Here is a 20,710-nt window from a genome sequence, read left to right on the forward strand (position 1 = left end):
ACAGGGAGAGCAATTTTAATACTAATTTGGTTTCCACAATCTGTCCAATATATTTACCTCTGCAACCAGTTGCTAAATTGGATTTCCAAAGTATGAAGTTGAGTAAAACTGTCTAGAACAAACTAAACTCACCATTGATAGGCATGAAGGTAATTGGATCAGAGGCACCCCACACCTCAAGAGGATGGATTAGATGATGTCTAAAAATTGATATGAAAACCAGTCATCTACGTCCCTGGGTGGGCTTGAACCACCAACCTTTCGGTTAACAGCCGAACACGCTAACCAATTGCGCCACAGAGACAACTTGCAGCGTGTGTTCATGGCATGGGCTGAAATGCATTATTCCGGACAAATTTCATGACATTTCATTACTGTTCTTTATCTGCCAACCAACAAAAATAAATATTGGTTCTTTCCTGGGTTGCCTCAAACCTTCAGGAGTCAACAAACATTGCATGACTAGCAGAGTGGCGCAGCGGAAGCGTGCTGGGCCCATAACCCAGAGGTCGATGGATCGAAACCATCCTCTGCTACTTGCTCTTTCTTCATTATCTAAGGCAATCTTAAATTGGTAAACTTGTGGTAGAAACTTTGTTTCTTTTCTGTTTAGTTAAAGAAAAAAGTCAATTACAATCTCAGCTCATTTTAACAGAATGCTGCTGCCAGTCTTTATGTCAAAATCAACATACTTTCTTTTCTTTACCCTAACAGTGCTCTGGTTACATAGGTAAAAATCGACCTTGCCCATAGCAAAACAATGCAGGTTTCCAAAATGATAAATCTAGTTCACATATTCATGGTGAAATGGGACAATGATGGAGTCCAAAAAATTTTCACACTTAAAAAAAAAAAAAAAAAAGCGGAGGGACACTTGGATAGCTGAAATGGTGTAGAGCAGTTTATTTTTCTTCCTGTGAACTTGTTTTTTCTAGGGAGACACTATACTCAGGAAACATTTAGCTGCCATTGCATATGGAATTGGTTTTTGGCAACAATACAAGAATAAATGCTTGTGCACAGGCTTTATTCATGGACTTGGCTTCGTAGGACACTTTTTAGAAAGTCCGTTTTGGTAGCGTAACTACAAGGTAGGAACAGGGAGAGCAATTTTAATACTAATTTGGTTTCCACAGTCTGTCCAATATATTTACCTCTGCAACCAGTTGCTAAATTGGATTTCCAAAGTATGAAGTTGAGTAAAACTGTCTAAAACAAACTAAACTCACCATTGATAGGCATGAAGGTAATTGGATCAGAGGCACCCCACACCTCAAGAGGATGGATTAGATGATGTCTAAAAATTGATATGAAAACCAGTCATCTACGTCCCTGGGTGGGCTTGAACCACCAACCTTTCGGTTAACAGCCGAACACACTAACCAATTGCGCCACAGAGACAACTTGCAGCGTGTGTTCATGGCATGGGCTGAAATGCATTATTCCGGACAAATTTCATGACATTTCATTACTGTTCTTTATCTGCCAACCAACAAAAATAAATATTGGTTCTTTCCTGGGTTGCCTCAAACCTTCAGGAGTCAACAAACATTGCATGACTAGCAGAGTGGCGCAGCGGAAGCGTGCTGGGCCCATAACCCAGAGGTCGATGGATCGAAACCATCCTCTGCTACTTGCTCTTTCTTCATTATCTAATGCAATCCTAAATTGGTAAACTTGTGGTAGAAACTTTGTTTCTTTTCTGTTTAGTTAAAGAAAAAAGTCAATTACAATCTCAGCTCATTTTAACAGAATGCTGCTGCCAGTCTTTATGTCAAAATCAACATACTTTCTTTTCTTTACCCTAACAGTGCTCTGGTTACATAGGTAAAAATCAACCTTGCCCATAGCAAAACAATACAGGTTTCCAAAATGATAAATCTAGTTCACATATTCATGGTGAAATGGGACAATGATGGAGTCCAAAAAATTTTCACACTTAAAAAAAAAAAAAAAAAAAAAGCGGAGGGACACTTGGATAGCTGAAATGGTATAGAGCAGTTTATTTTTCTTCCTGTGAACTTGTTTTTTCTAGGGAGACACTATACTCAGGAAACATTTAGCTGCCATTGCATATGGAATTGGTTTTTGGCAACAATACAAGAATAAATGCTTGTGCACAGGCTTTATTCATGGACTTGGCTTCGTAGGACACTTTTTAGAAAGTCCGTTTTGGTAGCGTAACTACAAGGTAGGAACAGGGAGAGCAATTTTAATACTAATTTGGTTTCCACAGTCTGTCCAATATATTTACCTCTGCAACCAGTTGCTAAATTGGATTTCCAAAGTATGAAGTTGAGTAAAACTGTCTAGAACAAACTAAACTCACCATTGATAGGCATGAAGGTAATTGGATCAGAGGCACCCCACACCTCAAGAGGATGGATTAGATGATGTCTAAAAATTGATATGAAAACCAGTCATCTACGTCCCTGGGTGGGCTTGAACCACCAACCTTTCGGTTAACAGCCGAACACGCTAACCAATTGCGCCACAGAGACAACTTGCAGCGTGTGTTCATGGCATGGGCTGAAATGCATTATTCCGGACAAATTTCATGACATTTCATTACTGTTCTTTATCTGCCAACCAACAAAAATAAATATTGGTTCTTTCCTGGGTTGCCTCAAACCTTCAGGAGTCAACAAACATTGCATGACTAGCAGAGTGGTGCAGCGGAAGCGTGCTGGGCCCATAACCCAGAGGTCGATGGATCGAAACCATCCTCTGCTACTTGCTCTTTCTTCATTATCTAAGGCAATCCTAAATTGGTAAACTTGTGGTAGAAACTTTGTTTCTTTTCTGTTTAGTTAAAGAAAAAAGTCAATTACAATCTCAGCTCATTTTAACAGAATGCTGCTGCCAGTCTTTATGTCAAAATCAACATACTTTCTTTTCTTTACCCTAACAGTGCTCTGGTTACATAGGTAAAAATCAACCTTGCCCATAGCAAAACAATACAGGTTTCCAAAATGATAAATCTAGTTCACATATTCATGGTGAAATGGGACAATGATGGAGTCCAAAAAATTTTCACACTTAAAAAAAAAAAAAAAAAAAAAGCGGAGGGACACTTGGATAGCTGAAATGGTATAGAGCAGTTTATTTTTCTTCCTGTGAACTTGTTTTTTCTAGGGAGACACTATACTCAGGAAACATTTAGCTGCCATTGCATATGGAATTGGTTTTTGGCAACAATACAAGAATAAATGCTTGTGCACAGGCTTTATTCATGGACTTGGCTTCGTAGGACACTTTTTAGAAAGTCCGTTTTGGTAGCGTAACTACAAGGTAGGAACAGGGAGAGCAATTTTAATACTAATTTGGTTTCCACAGTCTGTCCAATATATTTACCTCTGCAACCAGTTGCTAAATTGGATTTCCAAAGTATGAAGTTGAGTAAAACTGTCTAGAACAAACTAAACTCACCATTGATAGGCATGAAGGTAATTGGATCAGAGGCACCCCACACCTCAAGAGGATGGATTAGATGATGTCTAAAAATTGATATGAAAACCAGTCATCTACGTCCCTGGGTGGGCTTGAACCACCAACCTTTCGGTTAACAGCCGAACACGCTAACCAATTGCGCCACAGAGACAACTTGCAGCGTGTGTTCATGGCATGGGCTGAAATGCATTATTCCGGACAAATTTCATGACATTTCATTACTGTTCTTTATCTGCCAACCAACAAAAATAAATATTGGTTCTTTCCTGGGTTGCCTCAAACCTTCAGGAGTCAACAAACATTGCATGACTAGCAGAGTGGTGCAGCGGAAGCGTGCTGGGCCCATAACCCAGAGGTCGATGGATCGAAACCATCCTCTGCTACTTGCTCTTTCTTCATTATCTAAGGCAATCCTAAATTGGTAAACTTGTGGTAGAAACTTTGTTTCTTTTCTGTTTAGTTAAAGAAAAAAGTCAATTACAATCTCAGCTCATTTTAACAGAATGCTGCTGCCAGTCTTTATGTCAAAATCAACATACTTTCTTTTCTTTACCCTAACAGTGCTCTGGTTACATAGGTAAAAATCGACCTTGCCCATAGCAAAACAATGCAGGTTTCCAAAATGATAAATCTAGTTCACATATTCATGGTGAAATGGGACAATGATGGAGTCCAAAAAATTTTCACACTTAAAAAAAAAAAAAAAAGCGGAGGGACACTTGGATAGCTGAAATGGTGTAGAGCAGTTTATTTTTCTTCCTGTGAACTTGTTTTTTCTAGGGAGACACTATACTCAGGAAACATTTAGCTGCCATTGCATATGGAATTGGTTTTTGGCAACAATACAAGAATAAATGCTTGTGCACAGGCTTTATTCATGGACTTGGCTTCGTAGGACACTTTTTAGAAAGTCCGTTTTGGTAGCGTAACTACAAGGTAGGAACAGGGAGAGCAATTTTAATACTAATTTGGTTTCCACAGTCTGTCCAATATATTTACCTCTGCAACCAGTTGCTAAATTGGATTTCCAAAGTATGAAGTTGAGTAAAACTGTCTAGAACAAACTAAACTCACCATTGATAGGCATCAAGGTAATTGGATCAGAGGCACCCCACACCTCAAGAGGATGGATTAGATGATGTCTAAAAATTGATATGAAAACCAGTCATCTACGTCCCTGGGTGGGCTTGAACCACCAACCTTTCGGTTAACAGCCGAACACGCTAACCAATTGCGCCACAGAGACAACTTGCAGCGTGTGTTCATGGCATGGGCTGAAATGCATTATTCCGGACAAATTTCATGACATTTCATTACTGTTCTTTATCTGCCAACCAACAAAAATAAATATTGGTTCTTTCCTGGGTTGCCTCAAACCTTCAGGAGTCAACAAACATTGCATGACTAGCAGAGTGGCGCAGCGGAAGCGTGCTGGGCCCATAACCCAGAGGTCGATGGATCGAAACCATCCTCTGCTACTTGCTCTTTCTTCATTATCTAAGGCAATCCTAAATTGGTAAACTTGTGGTAGAAACTTTGTTTCTTTTCTGTTTAGTTAAAGAAAAAAGTCAATTACAATCTCAGCTCATTTTAACAGAATGCTGCTGCCAGTCTTTATGTCAAAATCAACATACTTTCTTTTTTTACCCTAACAGTGCTCTGGTTACATAGGTAAAATCGACCTTGCCCATAGCAAAACAATGCAGGTTTCCAAAATGATAAATCTAGTTCACATATTCATGGTGAAATGGGACAATGATGGAGTCCAAAAAATTTTCACACTTAAAAAAAAAAAAAAAAAAAAAAAGCGGAGGGACACTTGGATAGCTGAAATGGTGTAGAGCAGTTTATTTTTCTTCCTGTGAACTTGTTTTTTCTAGGGAGACACTATACTCAGGAAACATTTAGCTGCCATTGCATATGGAATTGGTTTTTGGCAACAATACAAGAATAAATGCTTGTGCACAGGCTTTATTCATGGACTTGGCTTCGTAGGACACTTTTTAGAAAGTCCGTTTTGGTAGCGTAACTACAAGGTAGGAACAGGGAGAGCAATTTTAATACTAATTTGGTTTCCACAGTCTGTCCAATATATTTACCTCTGCAACCAGTTGCTAAATTGGATTTCCAAAGTATGAAGTTGAGTAAAACTGTCTAGAACAAACTAAACTCACCATTGATAGGCATGAAGGTAATTGGATCAGAGGCACCCCACACCTCAAGAGGATGGATTAGATGATGTCTAAAAATTGATATGAAAACCAGTCATCTACGTCCCTGGGTGGGCTTGAACCACCAACCTTTCGGTTAACAGCCGAACACGCTAACCAATTGCGCCACAGAGACAACTTGCAGCGTGTGTTCATGGCATGGGCTGAAATGCATTATTCCGGACAAATTTCATGACATTTCATTACTGTTCTTTATCTGCCAACCAACAAAAATAAATATTGGTTCTTTCCTGGGTTGCCTCAAACCTTCAGGAGTCAACAAACATTGCATGACTAGCAGAGTGGCGCAGCGGAAGCGTGCTGGGCCCATAACCCAGAGGTCGATGGATCGAAACCATCCTCTGCTACTTGCTCTTTCTTCATTATCTAAGGCAATCCTAAATTGGTAAACTTGTGGTAGAAACTTTGTTTCTTTTCTGTTTAGTTAAAGAAAAAAGTCAATTACAATCTCAGCTCATTTTAACAGAATGCTGCTGCCAGTCTTTATGTCAAAATCAACATACTTTCTTTTTTTACCCTAACAGTGCTCTGGTTACATAGGTAAAATCGACCTTGCCCATAGCAAAACAATGCAGGTTTCCAAAATGATAAATCTAGTTCACATATTCATGGTGAAATGGGACAATGATGGAGTCCAAAAAATTTTCACACTTAAAAAAAAAAAAAAAAAAAAAAGCGGAGGGACACTTGGATAGCTGAAATGGTGTAGAGCAGTTTATTTTTCTTCCTGTGAACTTGTTTTTTCTAGGGAGACACTATACTCAGGAAACATTTAGCTGCCATTGCATATGGAATTGGTTTTTGGCAACAATACAAGAATAAATGCTTGTGCACAGGCTTTATTCATGGACTTGGCTTCGTAGGACACTTTTTAGAAAGTCCGTTTTGGTAGCGTAACTACAAGGTAGGAACAGGGAGAGCAATTTTAATACTAATTTGGTTTCCACAGTCTGTCCAATATATTTACCTCTGCAACCAGTTGCTAAATTGGATTTCCAAAGTATGAAGTTGAGTAAAACTGTCTAGAACAAACTAAACTCACCATTGATAGGCATGAAGGTAATTGGATCAGAGGCACCCCACACCTCAAGAGGATGGATTAGATGATGTCTAAAAATTGATATGAAAACCAGTCATCTACGTCCCTGGGTGGGCTTGAACCACCAACCTTTCAGTTAACAGCCGAACACGCTAACCAATTGCGCCACAGAGACAACTTGCAGCGTGTGTTCATGGCATGGGCTGAAATGCATTATTCCGGACAAATTTCATGACATTTCATTACTGTTCTTTATCTGCCAACCAACAAAAATAAATATTGGTTCTTTCCTGGGTTGCCTCAAACCTTCAGGAGTCAACAAACATTGCATGACTAGCAGAGTGGCGCAGCGGAAGCGTGCTGGGCCCATAACCCAGAGGTCGATGGATCGAAACCATCCTCTGCTACTTGCTCTTTCTTCATTATCTAAGGCAATCCTGAATTGGTAAACTTGTGGTAGAAACTTTGTTTCTTTTATGTTTAGTTAAAGAAAAAAGTCAATTACAATCTCAGCTCATTTTAACAGAATGCTGCTGCCAGTCTTTATGTCAAAATCAACATACTTTCTTTTCTTTACCCTAACAGTGCTCTGGTTACATAGGTAAAAATCGACCTTGCCCATAGCAAAACAATGCAGGTTTCCAAAATGATAAATCTAGTTCACATATTCATGGTGAAATGGGACAATGATGGAGTCCAAAAAATTTTCACACTTAAAAAAAAAAAAAAAAAAAGCGGAGGGACACTTGGATAGCTGAAATGGTGTAGAGCAGTTTATTTTTCTTCCTGTGAACTTGTTTTTTCTAGGGAGACACTATACTCAGGAAACATTTAGCTGCCATTGCATATGGAATTGGTTTTTGGCAACAATACAAGAATAAATGCTTGTGCACAGGCTTTATTCATGGACTTGGCTTCGTAGGACACTTTTTAGAAAGTCCGTTTTGGTAGCGTAACTACAAGGTAGGAACAGGGAGAGCAATTTTAATACTAATTTGGTTTCCACAATCTGTCCAATATATTTACCTCTGCAACCAGTTGCTAAATTGGATTTCCAAAGTATGAAGTTGAGTAAAACTGTCTAGAACAAACTAAACTCACCATTGATAGGCATGAAGGTAATTGGATCAGAGGCACCCCACACCTCAAGAGGATGGATTAGATGATGTCTAAAAATTGATATGAAAACCAGTCATCTACGTCCCTGGGTGGGCTTGAACCACCAACCTTTCGGTTAACAGCCGAACACGCTAACCAATTGCGCCACAGAGACAACTTGCAGCGTGTGTTCATGGCATGGGCTGAAATGCATTATTCCGGACAAATTTCATGACATTTCATTACTGTTCTTTATCTGCCAACCAACAAAAATAAATATTGGTTCTTTCCTGGGTTGCCTCAAACCTTCAGGAGTCAACAAACATTGCATGACTAGCAGAGTGGCGCAGCGGAAGCGTGCTGGGCCCATAACCCAGAGGTCGATGGATCGAAACCATCCTCTGCTACTTGCTCTTTCTTCATTATCTAAGGCAATCCTAAATTGGTAAACTTGTGGTAGAAACTTTGTTTCTTTTCTGTTTAGTTAAAGAAAAAAGTCAATTACAATCTCAGCTCATTTTAACAGAATGCTGCTGCCAGTCTTTATGTCAAAATCAACATACTTTCTTTTCTTTACCCTAACAGTGCTCTGGTTACATAGGTAAAAATCGACCTTGCCCATAGCAAAACAATGCAGGTTTCCAAAATGATAAATCTAGTTCACATATTCATGGTGAAATGGGACAATGATGGAGTCCAAAAAATTTTCACACTTAAAAAAAAAAAAAGCGGAGGGACACTTGGATAGCTGAAATGGTGTAGAGCAGTTTATTTTTCTTCCTGTGAACTTGTTTTTTCTAGGGAGACACTATACTCAGGAAACATTTAGCTGCCATTGCATATGGAATTGGTTTTTGGCAACAATACAAGAATAAATGCTTGTGCACAGGCTTTATTCATGGACTTGGCTTCGTAGGACACTTTTTAGAAAGTCCGTTTTGGTAGCGTAACTACAAGGTAGGAACAGGGAGAGCAATTTTAATACTAATTTGGTTTCCACAGTCTGTCCAATATATTTACCTCTGCAACCAGTTGCTAAATTGGATTTCCAAAGTATGAAGTTGAGTAAAACTGTCTAGAACAAACTAAACTCACCATTGATAGGCATGAAGGTAATTGGATCAGAGGCACCCCACACCTCAAGAGGATGGATTAGATGATGTCTAAAAATTGATATGAAAACCAGTCATCTACGTCCCTGGGTGGGCTTGAACCACCAACCTTTCAGTTAACAGCCGAACACGCTAACCAATTGCGCCACAGAGACAACTTGCAGCGTGTGTTCATGGCATGGGCTGAAATGCATTATTCCGGACAAATTTCATGACATTTCATTACTGTTCTTTATCTGCCAACCAACAAAAATAAATATTGGTTCTTTCCTGGGTTGCCTCAAACCTTCAGGAGTCAACAAACAATGCATGACTAGCAGAGTGGCGCAGCGGAAGCGTGCTGGGCCCATAACCCAGAGGTCGATGGATCGAAACCATCCTCTGCTACTTGCTCTTTCTTCATTATCTAAGGCAATCCTAAATTGGTAAACTTGTGGTTGAAACTTTGTTTCTTTTCTGTTTAGTTAAAGAAAAAAGTCAATTACAATCTCAGCTCATTTTAACAGAATGCTGCTGCCAGTCTTTATGTCAAAATCAACATACTTTCTTTTCTTTACCCTAACAGTGCTCTGGTTACATAGGTAAAAATCGACCTTGCCCATAGCAAAACAATGCAGGTTTCCAAAATGATAAATCTAGTTCACATATTCATGGTGAAATGGGACAATGATGGAGTCCAAAAAATTTTCACACTTAAAAAAAAAAAGCGGAGGGACACTTGGATAGCTGAAATGGTGTAGAGCAGTTTATTCTTCTTCCTGTGAACTTGTTTTTTCTAGGGAGACACTATACTCAGGAAACATTTAGCTGCCATTGCATATGGAATTGGTTTTTGGCAACAATACAAGAATAAATGCTTGTGCACAGGCTTTATTCATGGACTTGGCTTCGTAGGACACTTTTTAGAAAGTCCGTTTTGGTAGCGTAACTACAAGGTAGGAACAGGGAGAGCAATTTTAATACTAATTTTGTTTCCACAGTCTGTCCAATATATTTACCTCTGCAACCAGTTGCTAAATTGGATTTCCAAAGTATGAAGTTGAGTAAAACTGTCTAGAACAAACTAAACTCACCATTGATAGGCATGAAGGTAATTGGATCAGAGGCACCCCACACCTCAAGAGGATGGATTAGATGATGTCTAAAAATTGATATGAAAACCAGTCATCTACGTCCCTGGGTGGGCTTGAACCACCAACCTTTCGGTTAACAGCCGAACACGCTAACCAATTGCGCCACAGAGACAACTTGCAGCGTGTGTTCATGGCATGGGCTGAAATGCATTATTCCGGACAAATTTCATGACATTTCATTACTGTTCTTTATCTGCCAACCAACAAAAATAAATATTGGTTCTTTCCTGGGTTGCCTCAAACCTTCAGGAGTCAACAAACATTGCATGACTAGCAGAGTGGCGCAGCGGAAGCGTGCTGGGCCCATAACCCAGAGGTCGATGGATCGAAACCATCCTCTGCTACTTGCTCTTTCTTCATTATCTAAGGCAATCCTAAATTGGTAAACTTGTGGTAGAAACTTTGTTTCTTTTCTGTTTAGTTAAAGAAAAAAGTCAATTACAATCTCAGCTCATTTTAACAGAATGCTGCTGCCAGTCTTTATGTCAAAATCAACATACTTTCTTTTCTTTACCCTAACAGTGCTCTGGTTACATAGGTAAAAATCGACCTTGCCCATAGCAAAACAATGCAGGTTTCCAAAATGATAAATCTAGTTCACATATTCATGGTGAAATGGGACAATGATGGAGTCCAAAAACTTTTCACACTTAAAAAAAAAAAAAAAAGCGGAGGGACACTTGGATAGCTGAAATGGTGTAGAGCAGTTTATTTTTCTTCCTGTGAACTTGTTTTTTCTAGGGAGACACTATACTCAGGAAACATTTAGCTGCCATTGCATATGGAATTGGTTTTTGGCAACAATACAAGAATAAATGCTTGTGCACAGGCTTTATTCATGGACTTGGCTTCGTAGGACACTTTTTAGAAAGTCCGTTTTGGTAGCGTAACTACAAGGTAGGAACAGGGAGAGCAATTTTAATACTAATTTGGTTTCCACAGTCTGTCCAATATATTTACCTCTGCAACCAGTTGCTAAATTGGATTTCCAAAGTATGAAGTTGAGTAAAACTGTCTAGAACAAACTAAACTCACCATTGATAGCCATGAAGGTAATTGGATCAGAGGCACCCCACACCTCAAGAGGATGGATTAGATGATGTCTAAAAATTGATATGAAAACCAGTCATCTACGTCCCTGGGTGGGCTTGAACCACCAACCTTTCGGTTAACAGCCAAACACGCTAACCAATTGCGCCACAGAGACAACTTGCAGCGTGTGTTCATGGCATGGGCTGAAATGCATTATTCCGGACAAATTTCATGACATTTCATTACTGTTCTTTATCTGCCAACCAACAAAAATAAATATTGGTTCTTTCCTGGGTTGCCTCAAACCTTCAGGAGTCAACAAACATTGCATGACTAGCAGAGTGGCGCAGCGGAAGCGTGCTGGGCCCATAACCCAGAGGTCGATGGATCGAAACCATCCTCTGCTACTTGCTCTTTCTTCATTATCTAAGGCAATCCTAAATTGGTAAACTTGTGGTAGAAACTTTGTTTCTTTTCTGTTTAGTTAAAGAAAAAAGTCAATTACAATCTCAGCTCATTTTAACAGAATGCTGCTGCCAGTCTTTATGTCAAAATCAACATACTTTCTTTTCTTTACCCTAACAGTGCTCTGGTTACATAGGTAAAAATCGACCTTGCCCATAGCAAAACAATGCAGGTTTCCAAAATGATAAATCTAGTTCACATATTCATGGTGAAATGGGACAATGATGGAGTCCAAAAAATTTTCACACTTAAAAAAAAAAAAAAGCGGAGGGACACTTGGATAGCTGAAATGGTGTAGAGCAGTTTATTTTTCTTCCTGTGAACTTGTTTTTTCTAGGGAGACACTATACTCAGGAAACATTTAGCTGCCATTGCATATGGAATTGGTTTTTGGCAACAATACAAGAATAAATGCTTGTGCACAGGCTTTATTCATGGACTTGGCTTCGTAGGACACTTTTTAGAAAGTCCGTTTTGGTAGCGTAACTACAAGGTATGAACAGGGAGAGCAATTTTAATACTAATTTGGTTTCCACAGTCTGTCCAATATATTTACCTCTGCAACCAGTTGCTAAATTGGATTTCCAAAGTATGAAGTTGAGTAAAACTGTCTAGAACAAACTAAACTCACCATTGATAGGCATGAAGGTAATTGGATCAGAGGCACCCCACACCTCAAGAGGATGGATTAGATGATGTCTAAAAATTGATATGAAAACCAGTCATCTACGTCCCTGGGTGGGCTTGAACCACCAACCTTTCAGTTAACAGCCGAACACGCTAACCAATTGCGCCACAGAGACAACTTGCAGCGTGTGTTCATGGCATGGGCTGAAATGCATTATTCCGGACAAATTTCATGACATTTCATTACTGTTCTTTATCTGCCAACCAACAAAAATAAATATTGGTTCTTTCCTGGGTTGCCTCAAACCTTCAGGAGTCAACAAACATTGCATGACTAGCAGAGTGGCGCAGCGGAAGCGTGCTCGGCCCATAACCCAGAGGTCGATGGATCGAAACCATCCTCTGCTACTTGCTCTTTCGTCATTATCTAAGGCAATCCTAAATTGGTAAACTTGTGGTTGAAACTTTGTTTCTTTTCTGTTTAGTTAAAGAAAAAAGTCAATTACAATCTCAGCTCATTTTAACAGAATGCTGCTGCCAGTCTTTATGTCAAAATCAACATACTTTCTTTTCTTTACCCTAACAGTGCTCTGGTTACATAGGTAAAAATCGACCTTGCCCATAGCAAAACAATGCAGGTTTCCAAAATGATAAATCTAGTTCACATATTCATGGTGAAATGGGACAATGATGGAGTCCAAAAAATTTTCACACTTAAAAAAAAAAAGCGGAGGGACACTTGGATAGCTGAAATGGTGTAGAGCAGTTTATTTTTCTTCCTGTGAACTTGTTTTTTCTAGGGAGACACTATACTCAGGAAACATTTAGCTGCCATTGCATATGGAATTGGTTTTTGGCAACAATACAAGAATAAATGCTTGTGCACAGGCTTTATTCATGGACTTGGCTTCGTAGGACACTTTTTAGAAAGTCCATTTTGGTAGCGTAACTACAAGGTAGGAACAGGGAGAGCAATTTTAATACTAATTTGGTTTCCACAGTCTGTCCAATATATTTACCTCTGCAACCAGTTGCTAAATTGGATTTCCAAAGTATGAAGTTGAGTAAAACTGTCTAGAACAAACTAAACTCACCATTGATAGGCATGAAGGTAATTGGATCAGAGGCACCCCACACCTCAAGAGGATGGATTAGATGATGTCTAAAAATTGATATGAAAACCAGTCATCTACGTCCCTGGGTGGGCTTGAACCACCAACCTTTCGGTTAACAGCCGAACACGCTAACCAATTGCGCCACAGAGACAACTTGCAGCGTGTGTTCATGGCATGGGCTGAAATGCATTATTCCGGACAAATTTCATGACATTTCATTACTGTTCTTTATCTGCCAACCAACAAAAATAAATATTGGTTCTTTCCTGGGTTGCCTCAAACCTTCAGGAGTCAACAAACATTGCATGACTAGCAGAGTGGCGCAGCGGAAGCGTGCTGGGCCCATAACCCAGAGGTCGATGGATCGAAACCATCCTCTGCTACTTGCTCTTTCTTCATTATCTAAGGCAATCCTAAATTGGTAAACTTGTGGTAGAAACTTTGTTTCTTTTCTGTTTAGTTAAAGAAAAAAGTCAATTACAATCTCAGCTCATTTTAACAGAATGCTGCTGCCAGTCTTTATGTCAAAATCAACATACTTTCTTTTCTTTACCCTAACAGTGCTCTGGTTACATAGGTAAAAATCGACCTTGCCCATAGCAAAACAATGCAGGTTTCCAAAATGATAAATCTAGTTCACATATTCATGGTGAAATGGGACAATGATGGAGTCCAAAAAATTTTCACACTTAAAAAAAAAAAAAAAAAAAAGCGGAGGGACACTTGGATAGCTGAAATGGTGTAGAGCAGTTTATTCTTCTTCCTGTGAACTTGTTTTTTCTAGGGAGACACTATACTCAGGAAACATTTAGCTGCCATTGCATATGGAATTGGTTTTTGGCAACAATACAAGAATAAATGCTTGTGCACAGGCTTTATTCATGGACTTGGCTTCGTAGGACACTTTTTAGAAAGTCCATTTTGGTAGCGTAACTACAAGGTAGGAACAGGGAGAGCAATTTTAATACTAATTTGGTTTCCACAGTCTGTCCAATATATTTACCTCTGCAACCAGTTGCTAAATTGGATTTCCAAAGTATGAAGTTGAGTAAAACTGTCTAGAACAAACTAAACTCACCATTGATAGGCATGAAGGTAATTGGATCAGAGGCACCCCACACCTCAAGAGGATGGATTAGATGATGTCTAAAAATTGATATGAAAACCAGTCATCTACGTCCCTGGGTGGGCTTGAACCACCAACCTTTCAGTTAACAGCCGAACACGCTAACCAATTGCGCCACAGAGACAACTTGCAGCGTGTGTTCATGGCATGGGCTGAAATGCATTATTCCGGACAAATTTCATGACATTTCATTACTGTTCTTTATCTGCCAACCAACAAAAATAAATATTGGTTCTTTCCTGGGTTGCCTCAAACCTTCAGGAGTCAACAAACATTGCATGACTAGCAGAGTGGCGCAGCGGAAGCGTGCTGGGCCCATAACCCAGAGGTCGATGGATCGAAACCATCCTCTGCTACTTGCTCTTTCTTCATTATCTAAGGCAATCCTAAATTGGTAAACTTGTGGTAGAAACTTTGTTTCTTTTCTGTTTAGTTAAAGAAAAAAGTCAATTACAATCTCAGCTCATTTTAACAGAATGCTGCTGCCAGTCTTTATGTCAAAATCAACATACTTTCTTTTCTTTACCCTAACAGTGCTCTGGTTACATAGGTAAAAATCGACCTTGCCCATAGCAAAACAATGCAGGTTTCCAAAATGATAAATCTAGTTCACATATTCATGGTGAAATGGGACAATGATGGAGTCCAAAAAATTTTCACACTTAAAAAAAAAAAAAAAAAAAAAAGCGGAGGGACACTTGGATAGCTGAAATGGTGTAGAGCAGTTTATTTTTCTTCCTGTGAACTTGTTTTTTCTAGGGAGACACTATACTCAGGAAACATTTAGCTGCCATTGCATATGGAATTGGTTTTTGGCAACAATACAAGAATAAATGCTTGTGCACAGGCTTTATTCATGGACTTGGCTTCGTAGGACACTTTTTAGAAAGTCCGTTTTGGTAGCGTAACTACAAGGTAGGAACAGGGAGAGCAATTTTAATACTAATTTGGTTTCCACAGTCTGTCCAATATATTTACCTCTGCAACCAGTTGCTAAATTGGATTTCCAAAGTATGAAGTTGAGTAAAACTGTCTAGAACAAACTAAACTCACCATTGATAGGCATGAAGGTAATTGGATCAGAGGCACCCCACACCTCAAGAGGATGGATTAGATGATGTCTAAAAATTGATATGAAAACCAGTCATCTACGTCCCTGGGTGGGCTTGAACCACCAACCTTTTGGTTAACAGCCGAACATGCTAACCAATTGTGCCACAGAGACAACTTGCAGCGTGTGTTCATGGCATGGGCTGAAATGCATTATTCCGGACAAATTTCATGACATTTCATTACTGTTCTTTATCTGCCAACCAACAAAAATAAATATTGGTTCTTTCCTGGGTTGCCTCAAACCTTCAGGAGTCAACAAACATTGCATGACTAGCAGAGTGGCGCAGCGGAAGCGTGCTGGGCCCATAACCCAGAGGTCGATGGATCGAAACCATCCTCTGCTACTTGCTCTTTCTTCATTATCTAAGGCAATCCTAAATTGGTAAACTTGTGGTAGAAACTTTGTTTGTTTTCTGTTTAGTTAAAGAAAAAAGTCAATTACAATCTCAGCTCATTTTAACAGAATGCTGCTGCCAGTCTTTATGTCAAAATCAACATACTTTCTTTTCTTTACCCTAACAGTGCTCTGGTTACATAGGTAAAAATCGACCTTGCCCATAGCAAAACAATGCAGGTTTCCAAAATGATAAATCTAGTTCACATATTCATGGTGAAATGGGACAATGATGGAGTCCAAAAAATTTTCACACTTAAAAAAAAAAAAAAAAGCGGAGGGACACTTGGATAGCTGAAATGGTGTAGAGCAGTTTATTTTTCTTCCTGTGAACTTGTTTTTTCTAGGGAGACACTATACTCAGGAAACATTTAGCTGCCATTGCATATGGAATTGGTTTTTGGCAACAATACAAGAATAAATGCTTGTGCACAGGCTTTATTCATGGACTTGGCTTCGTAGGACACTTTTTAGAAAGTCCGTTTTGGTAGCGTAACTACAAGGTAGGAACAGGGAGAGCAATTTTAATACTAATTTGGTTTCCACAGTCTGTCCAATATATTTACCTCTGCAACCAGTTGCTAAATTGGATTTCCAAAGTATGAAGTTGAGTAAAACTGTCTAGAACAAACTAAACTCACCATTGATAGGCATGAAGGTAATTGGATCAGAGGCACCCCACACCTCAAGAGGATGGATTAGATGATGTCTAAAAATTGATATGAAAACCAGTCATCTACGTCCCTCGGTGGGCTTGAACCACCAACCTTTCGGTTAACAGCCGAACACGCTAACCAATTGCGCCACAGAGACAACTTGCAGCGTGTGTTCATGGCATGGGCTGAAATGCATTATTCCGGACAAATTTCATGACATTTCATTACTGTTCTTTATCTGCCAACCAACAAAAATAAATATTGGTTCTTTCCTGGGTTGCCTCAAACCTTCAGGAGTCAACAAACATTGCATGACTAGCAGAGTGGCGCAGCGGAAGCATGCTGGGCCCATAACCCAGAGGTCGATGGATCGAAACCATCCTCTGCTACTTGCTCTTTCTTCATTATCTAAGGCAATCCTAAATTGGTAAACTTGTGGTAGAAACTTTGTTTGTTTAGTTAAAGAAAAAAGTCAATTACAATCTCAGCTCATTTTAACAGAATGCTGCTGCCAGTCTTTATGTCAAAATCAACATACTTTCTTTTCTTTACCCTAACAGTGCTCTGGTTACATAGGTAAAAATCGACCTTGCCCATAGCAAAACAATGCAGGTTTCCAAAATGATAAATCTAGTTCACATATTCATGGTGAAATGGGACAATGATGGAGTCCAAAAAATTTTCACACTTAAAAAAAAAAAAAAAAGCGGAGGGACACTTGGATAGCTGAAATGGTGTAGAGCAGTTTATTTTTCTTCCTGTGAACTTGTTTTTTCTAGGGAGACACTATACTCAGGAAACATTTAGCTGCCATTGCATATGGAATTGGTTTTTGGCAACAATACAAGAATAAATGCTTGTGCACAGGCTTTATTCATGGACTTGGCTTCGTAGGACACTTTTTAGAAAGTCCGTTTTGGTAGCGTAACTACAAGGTAGGAACAGGGAGAGCAATTTTAATACTAATTTGGTTTCCACAGTCTGTCCAATATATTTACCTCTGCAACCAGTTGCTAAATTGGATTTCCAAAGTATGAAGTTGAGTAAAACTGTCTAGAACAAACTAAACTCACCATTGATAGGCATGAAGGTAATTGGATCAGAGGCACCCCACACCTCAAGAGGATGGATTAGATGATGTCTAAAAATTGATATGAAAACCAGTCATCTACGTCCCTGGGTGGGCTTGAACCACCAACCTTTCGGTTAACAGCTGAACACGCTAACCAATTGCGCCACAGAGACAACTTGCAGCGTGTGTTCATGGCATGGGCTGAAATGCATTATTCCGGACAAATTTCATGACATTTCATTACTGTTCTTTATCTGCCAACCAACAAAAATAAATATTGGTTCTTTCCTGGGTTGCCTCAAACCTTCAGGAGTCAACAAACATTGCATGACTAGCAGAGTGGCGCAGCGGAAGCGTGCTGGGCCCATAACCCAGAGGTCGATGGATCGAAACCATCCTCTGCTACTTGCTCTTTCTTCATTATCTAAGGCAATCCTAAATTGGTAAACTTGTGGTAGAAACTTTGTTTCTTTTCTGTTTAGTTAAAGAAAAAAGTCAATTACAATCTCAGCTCATTTTAACAGAATGCTGCTGCCAGTCTTTATGTCAAAATCAACATACTTTCTTTTCTTTACCCTAACAGTGCTCTGGTTACATAGGTAAAAATCGACCTTGCCCATAGCAAAACAATGCAGGTTTCCAAAATGATAAATCTAGTTCACATATTCATGGTGAAATGGGACAATGATGGAGTCCAAAAAATTTTCACACTTAAAAAAAAAAAAAAAATAGCGGAGGGACACTTGGATAGCTGAAATGGTGTAGAGCAGTTTATTTTTCTTCCTGTGAACTTGTTTTTTCTAGGGAGACACTATACTCAGGAAACATTTAGCTGCCATTGCATATGGAATTGGTTTTTGGCAACAATACAAGAATAAATGCTTGTGCACAGGCTTTATTCATGGACTTGGCTTCGTAGGACACTTTTTAAAAAGTCCGTTTTGGTAGCGTAACTACAAGGTAGGAACAGGGAGAGCAATTTTAATACTAATTTGGTTTCCACAGTCTGTCCAATATATTTACCTCTGCAACCAGTTGCTAAATTGGATTTCCAAAGTATGAAGTTGAGTAAAACTGTCTAGAACAAACTAAACTCACCATTGATAGGCATGAAGGTAATTGGATCAGAGGCACCCCACACCTCAAGAGGATGGATTAGATGATGTCTAAAAATTGATATGAAAACCAGTCATCTACGTCCCTGGGTGGGCTTGAACCACCAACCTTTCGGTTAACAGCCGAACACGCTAACCAATTGCGCCACAGAGACAACTTGCAGCGTGTGTTCATGGCATGGGCTGAAATGCATTATTCCGGACAAATTTCATGACATTTCATTACTGTTCTTTATCTGCCAACAAACAAAAATAAATATTGGTTCTTTCCTGGGTTGCCTCAAACCTTCAGGAGTCAACAAACATTGCATGACTAGCAGAGTGGCGCAGCGGAAGCGTGCTGGGCCCATAACCTAGAGGTCGATGGATCGAAACCATCCTCTGCTACTTGCTCTTTCTTCATTATCTAAGGCAATCTTAAATTGGTAAACTTGTGGTAGAAACTTTGTTTCTTTTCTGTTTAGTTAAAGAAAAAAGTCAATTACAATCTCAGCTCATTTTAACAGAATGCTGCTGCCAGTCTTTATGTCAAAATCAACATACTTTCTTTTCTTTACCCTAACAGTGCTCTGGTTACATAGGTAAAAATCGACCTTGCCCATAGCAAAACAATGCAGGTTTCCAAAATGATAAATCTAGTTCACATATTCATGGTGAAATGGGACAATGATGGAGTCCAAAAAATTTTCACACTTAAAAAAAAAAAAAAAAAGCGGAGGGACACTTGGATAGCTGAAATGGTGTAGAGCAGTTTATTTTTCTTCCTGTGAACTTGTTTTTTCTAGGGAGACACTATACTTCTAACTCTGCTCTCCAGCTACTTAGCCCTCCTCCTGAAAGGTCCTCCACCCCACGTCCACTTTCGCTCCCTCCTCCCCCCTGGGGGTCTCCCTGTCTTCCGCGCCCCCCTTCTTGGGCCCCGTCGTTTTCGGATCCTCCCTCCCCTTTCCCCGCCCTCTCTAGCTGTGCATTGAGCGTACTGAGTTGCTGTGTTTACTGTACTGTGCTGTCTCCCATTGTATTGTGATTTTGTTTGTCTCTGTACGGCGCTGCGGATGCCTTGTAGCGCCTTATAAATAAATATTAATAATAATAATAATAATAATACTCAGGAAACATTTAGCTGCCATTGCATATGGAATTGGTTTTTGGCAACAATACAAGAATAAATGCTTGTGCACAGGCTTTATTCATGGACTTGGCTTCGTAGGACACTTTTTAGAAAGTCCGTTTTGGTAGCGTAACTACAAGGTAGGAACAGGGAGAGCAATTTTAATACTAATTTGGTTTCCACAATCTGTCCAATATATTTACCTCTGCAACCAGTTGCTAAATTGGATTTCCAAAGTATGAAGTTGAGTAAAACTGTCTAGAACAAACTAAACTCACCATTGATAGGCATGAAGGTAATTGGATCAGAGGCACCCCACACCTCAAGAGGATGGATTAGATGATGTCTAAAAATTGATATGAAAACCAGTCATCTACGTCCCTGGGTGGGCTTGAACCACCAACCTTTCGGTTAACAGCCGAACACACTAACCAATTGCGCCACAGAGACAACTTGCAGCGTGTGTTCATGGCATGGGCTGAAATGCATTATTCCGGACAAATTTCATGACATTTCATTACTGTTCTTTATCTGCCAACCAACAAAAATAAATATTGGTTCTTTCCTGGGTTGCCTCAAACCTTCAGGAGTCAACAAACATTGCATGACTAGCAGAGTGGCGCAGCGGAAGCGTGCTGGGCCCATAACCCAGAGGTCGATGGATCGAAACCATCCTCTGCTACTTGCTCTTTCTTCATTATCTAAGGCAATCCTAAATTGGTAAACTTGTGGTAGAAACTTTGTTTCTTTTCTGTTTAGTTAAAGAAAAAAGTCAATTACAATCTCAGCTCATTTTAACAGAATGCTGCTGCCAGTCTTTA

At 39.5% G+C, this 20,710-nt stretch overlaps 19 non-coding genes across 19 annotated transcripts; all 19 read right to left on the reverse strand.

Annotated features, from left to right (window-relative positions):
* Window positions 1-230: 230 nt before the first annotated feature.
* Window positions 231-304, reverse strand: TRNAN-GUU (transfer RNA asparagine (anticodon GUU)). The gene has a single exon. It is a non-coding gene; the product is annotated as a tRNA-Asn (tRNA).
* Window positions 305-1,327: 1,023 nt separating this feature from the next.
* TRNAN-GUU (transfer RNA asparagine (anticodon GUU)) lies at window positions 1,328-1,401 on the reverse strand. Its single transcript has one exon. It is a non-coding gene; the product is annotated as a tRNA-Asn (tRNA).
* A 1,026-nt stretch (window positions 1,402-2,427) lies between these two features.
* On the reverse strand, window positions 2,428-2,501 carry TRNAN-GUU (transfer RNA asparagine (anticodon GUU)). The gene has a single exon. It is a non-coding gene; the product is annotated as a tRNA-Asn (tRNA).
* A 1,026-nt stretch (window positions 2,502-3,527) lies between these two features.
* On the reverse strand, window positions 3,528-3,601 carry TRNAN-GUU (transfer RNA asparagine (anticodon GUU)). The gene has a single exon. It is a non-coding gene; the product is annotated as a tRNA-Asn (tRNA).
* A 1,021-nt stretch (window positions 3,602-4,622) lies between these two features.
* Window positions 4,623-4,696, reverse strand: TRNAN-GUU (transfer RNA asparagine (anticodon GUU)). The gene has a single exon. It is a non-coding gene; the product is annotated as a tRNA-Asn (tRNA).
* Window positions 4,697-5,722: 1,026 nt separating this feature from the next.
* On the reverse strand, window positions 5,723-5,796 carry TRNAN-GUU (transfer RNA asparagine (anticodon GUU)). The gene has a single exon. It is a non-coding gene; the product is annotated as a tRNA-Asn (tRNA).
* Window positions 5,797-6,821: 1,025 nt separating this feature from the next.
* Window positions 6,822-6,895, reverse strand: TRNAN-GUU (transfer RNA asparagine (anticodon GUU)). Its single transcript has one exon. It is a non-coding gene; the product is annotated as a tRNA-Asn (tRNA).
* Window positions 6,896-7,919: 1,024 nt separating this feature from the next.
* TRNAN-GUU (transfer RNA asparagine (anticodon GUU)) lies at window positions 7,920-7,993 on the reverse strand. Its single transcript has one exon. It is a non-coding gene; the product is annotated as a tRNA-Asn (tRNA).
* A 1,018-nt stretch (window positions 7,994-9,011) lies between these two features.
* On the reverse strand, window positions 9,012-9,085 carry TRNAN-GUU (transfer RNA asparagine (anticodon GUU)). The gene has a single exon. It is a non-coding gene; the product is annotated as a tRNA-Asn (tRNA).
* A 1,016-nt stretch (window positions 9,086-10,101) lies between these two features.
* On the reverse strand, window positions 10,102-10,175 carry TRNAN-GUU (transfer RNA asparagine (anticodon GUU)). Its single transcript has one exon. It is a non-coding gene; the product is annotated as a tRNA-Asn (tRNA).
* Window positions 10,176-11,196: 1,021 nt separating this feature from the next.
* Window positions 11,197-11,270, reverse strand: TRNAN-GUU (transfer RNA asparagine (anticodon GUU)). The gene has a single exon. It is a non-coding gene; the product is annotated as a tRNA-Asn (tRNA).
* Window positions 11,271-12,289: 1,019 nt separating this feature from the next.
* On the reverse strand, window positions 12,290-12,363 carry TRNAN-GUU (transfer RNA asparagine (anticodon GUU)). The gene has a single exon. It is a non-coding gene; the product is annotated as a tRNA-Asn (tRNA).
* Window positions 12,364-13,379: 1,016 nt separating this feature from the next.
* TRNAN-GUU (transfer RNA asparagine (anticodon GUU)) lies at window positions 13,380-13,453 on the reverse strand. Its single transcript has one exon. It is a non-coding gene; the product is annotated as a tRNA-Asn (tRNA).
* Window positions 13,454-14,478: 1,025 nt separating this feature from the next.
* TRNAN-GUU (transfer RNA asparagine (anticodon GUU)) lies at window positions 14,479-14,552 on the reverse strand. The gene has a single exon. It is a non-coding gene; the product is annotated as a tRNA-Asn (tRNA).
* A 1,027-nt stretch (window positions 14,553-15,579) lies between these two features.
* TRNAN-GUU (transfer RNA asparagine (anticodon GUU)) lies at window positions 15,580-15,653 on the reverse strand. Its single transcript has one exon. It is a non-coding gene; the product is annotated as a tRNA-Asn (tRNA).
* A 1,021-nt stretch (window positions 15,654-16,674) lies between these two features.
* TRNAN-GUU (transfer RNA asparagine (anticodon GUU)) lies at window positions 16,675-16,748 on the reverse strand. The gene has a single exon. It is a non-coding gene; the product is annotated as a tRNA-Asn (tRNA).
* Window positions 16,749-17,762: 1,014 nt separating this feature from the next.
* On the reverse strand, window positions 17,763-17,836 carry TRNAN-GUU (transfer RNA asparagine (anticodon GUU)). The gene has a single exon. It is a non-coding gene; the product is annotated as a tRNA-Asn (tRNA).
* Window positions 17,837-18,859: 1,023 nt separating this feature from the next.
* Window positions 18,860-18,933, reverse strand: TRNAN-GUU (transfer RNA asparagine (anticodon GUU)). Its single transcript has one exon. It is a non-coding gene; the product is annotated as a tRNA-Asn (tRNA).
* A 1,332-nt stretch (window positions 18,934-20,265) lies between these two features.
* TRNAN-GUU (transfer RNA asparagine (anticodon GUU)) lies at window positions 20,266-20,339 on the reverse strand. The gene has a single exon. It is a non-coding gene; the product is annotated as a tRNA-Asn (tRNA).
* Between the last annotated feature and the right edge of the window lie 371 nt (window positions 20,340-20,710).

The sequence above is a fragment of the Mixophyes fleayi genome, unplaced genomic scaffold (assembly GCF_038048845.1).
Source record: "Mixophyes fleayi isolate aMixFle1 unplaced genomic scaffold, aMixFle1.hap1 Scaffold_86, whole genome shotgun sequence".
Lineage (NCBI taxonomy): Eukaryota > Metazoa > Chordata > Amphibia > Anura > Limnodynastidae > Mixophyes > Mixophyes fleayi.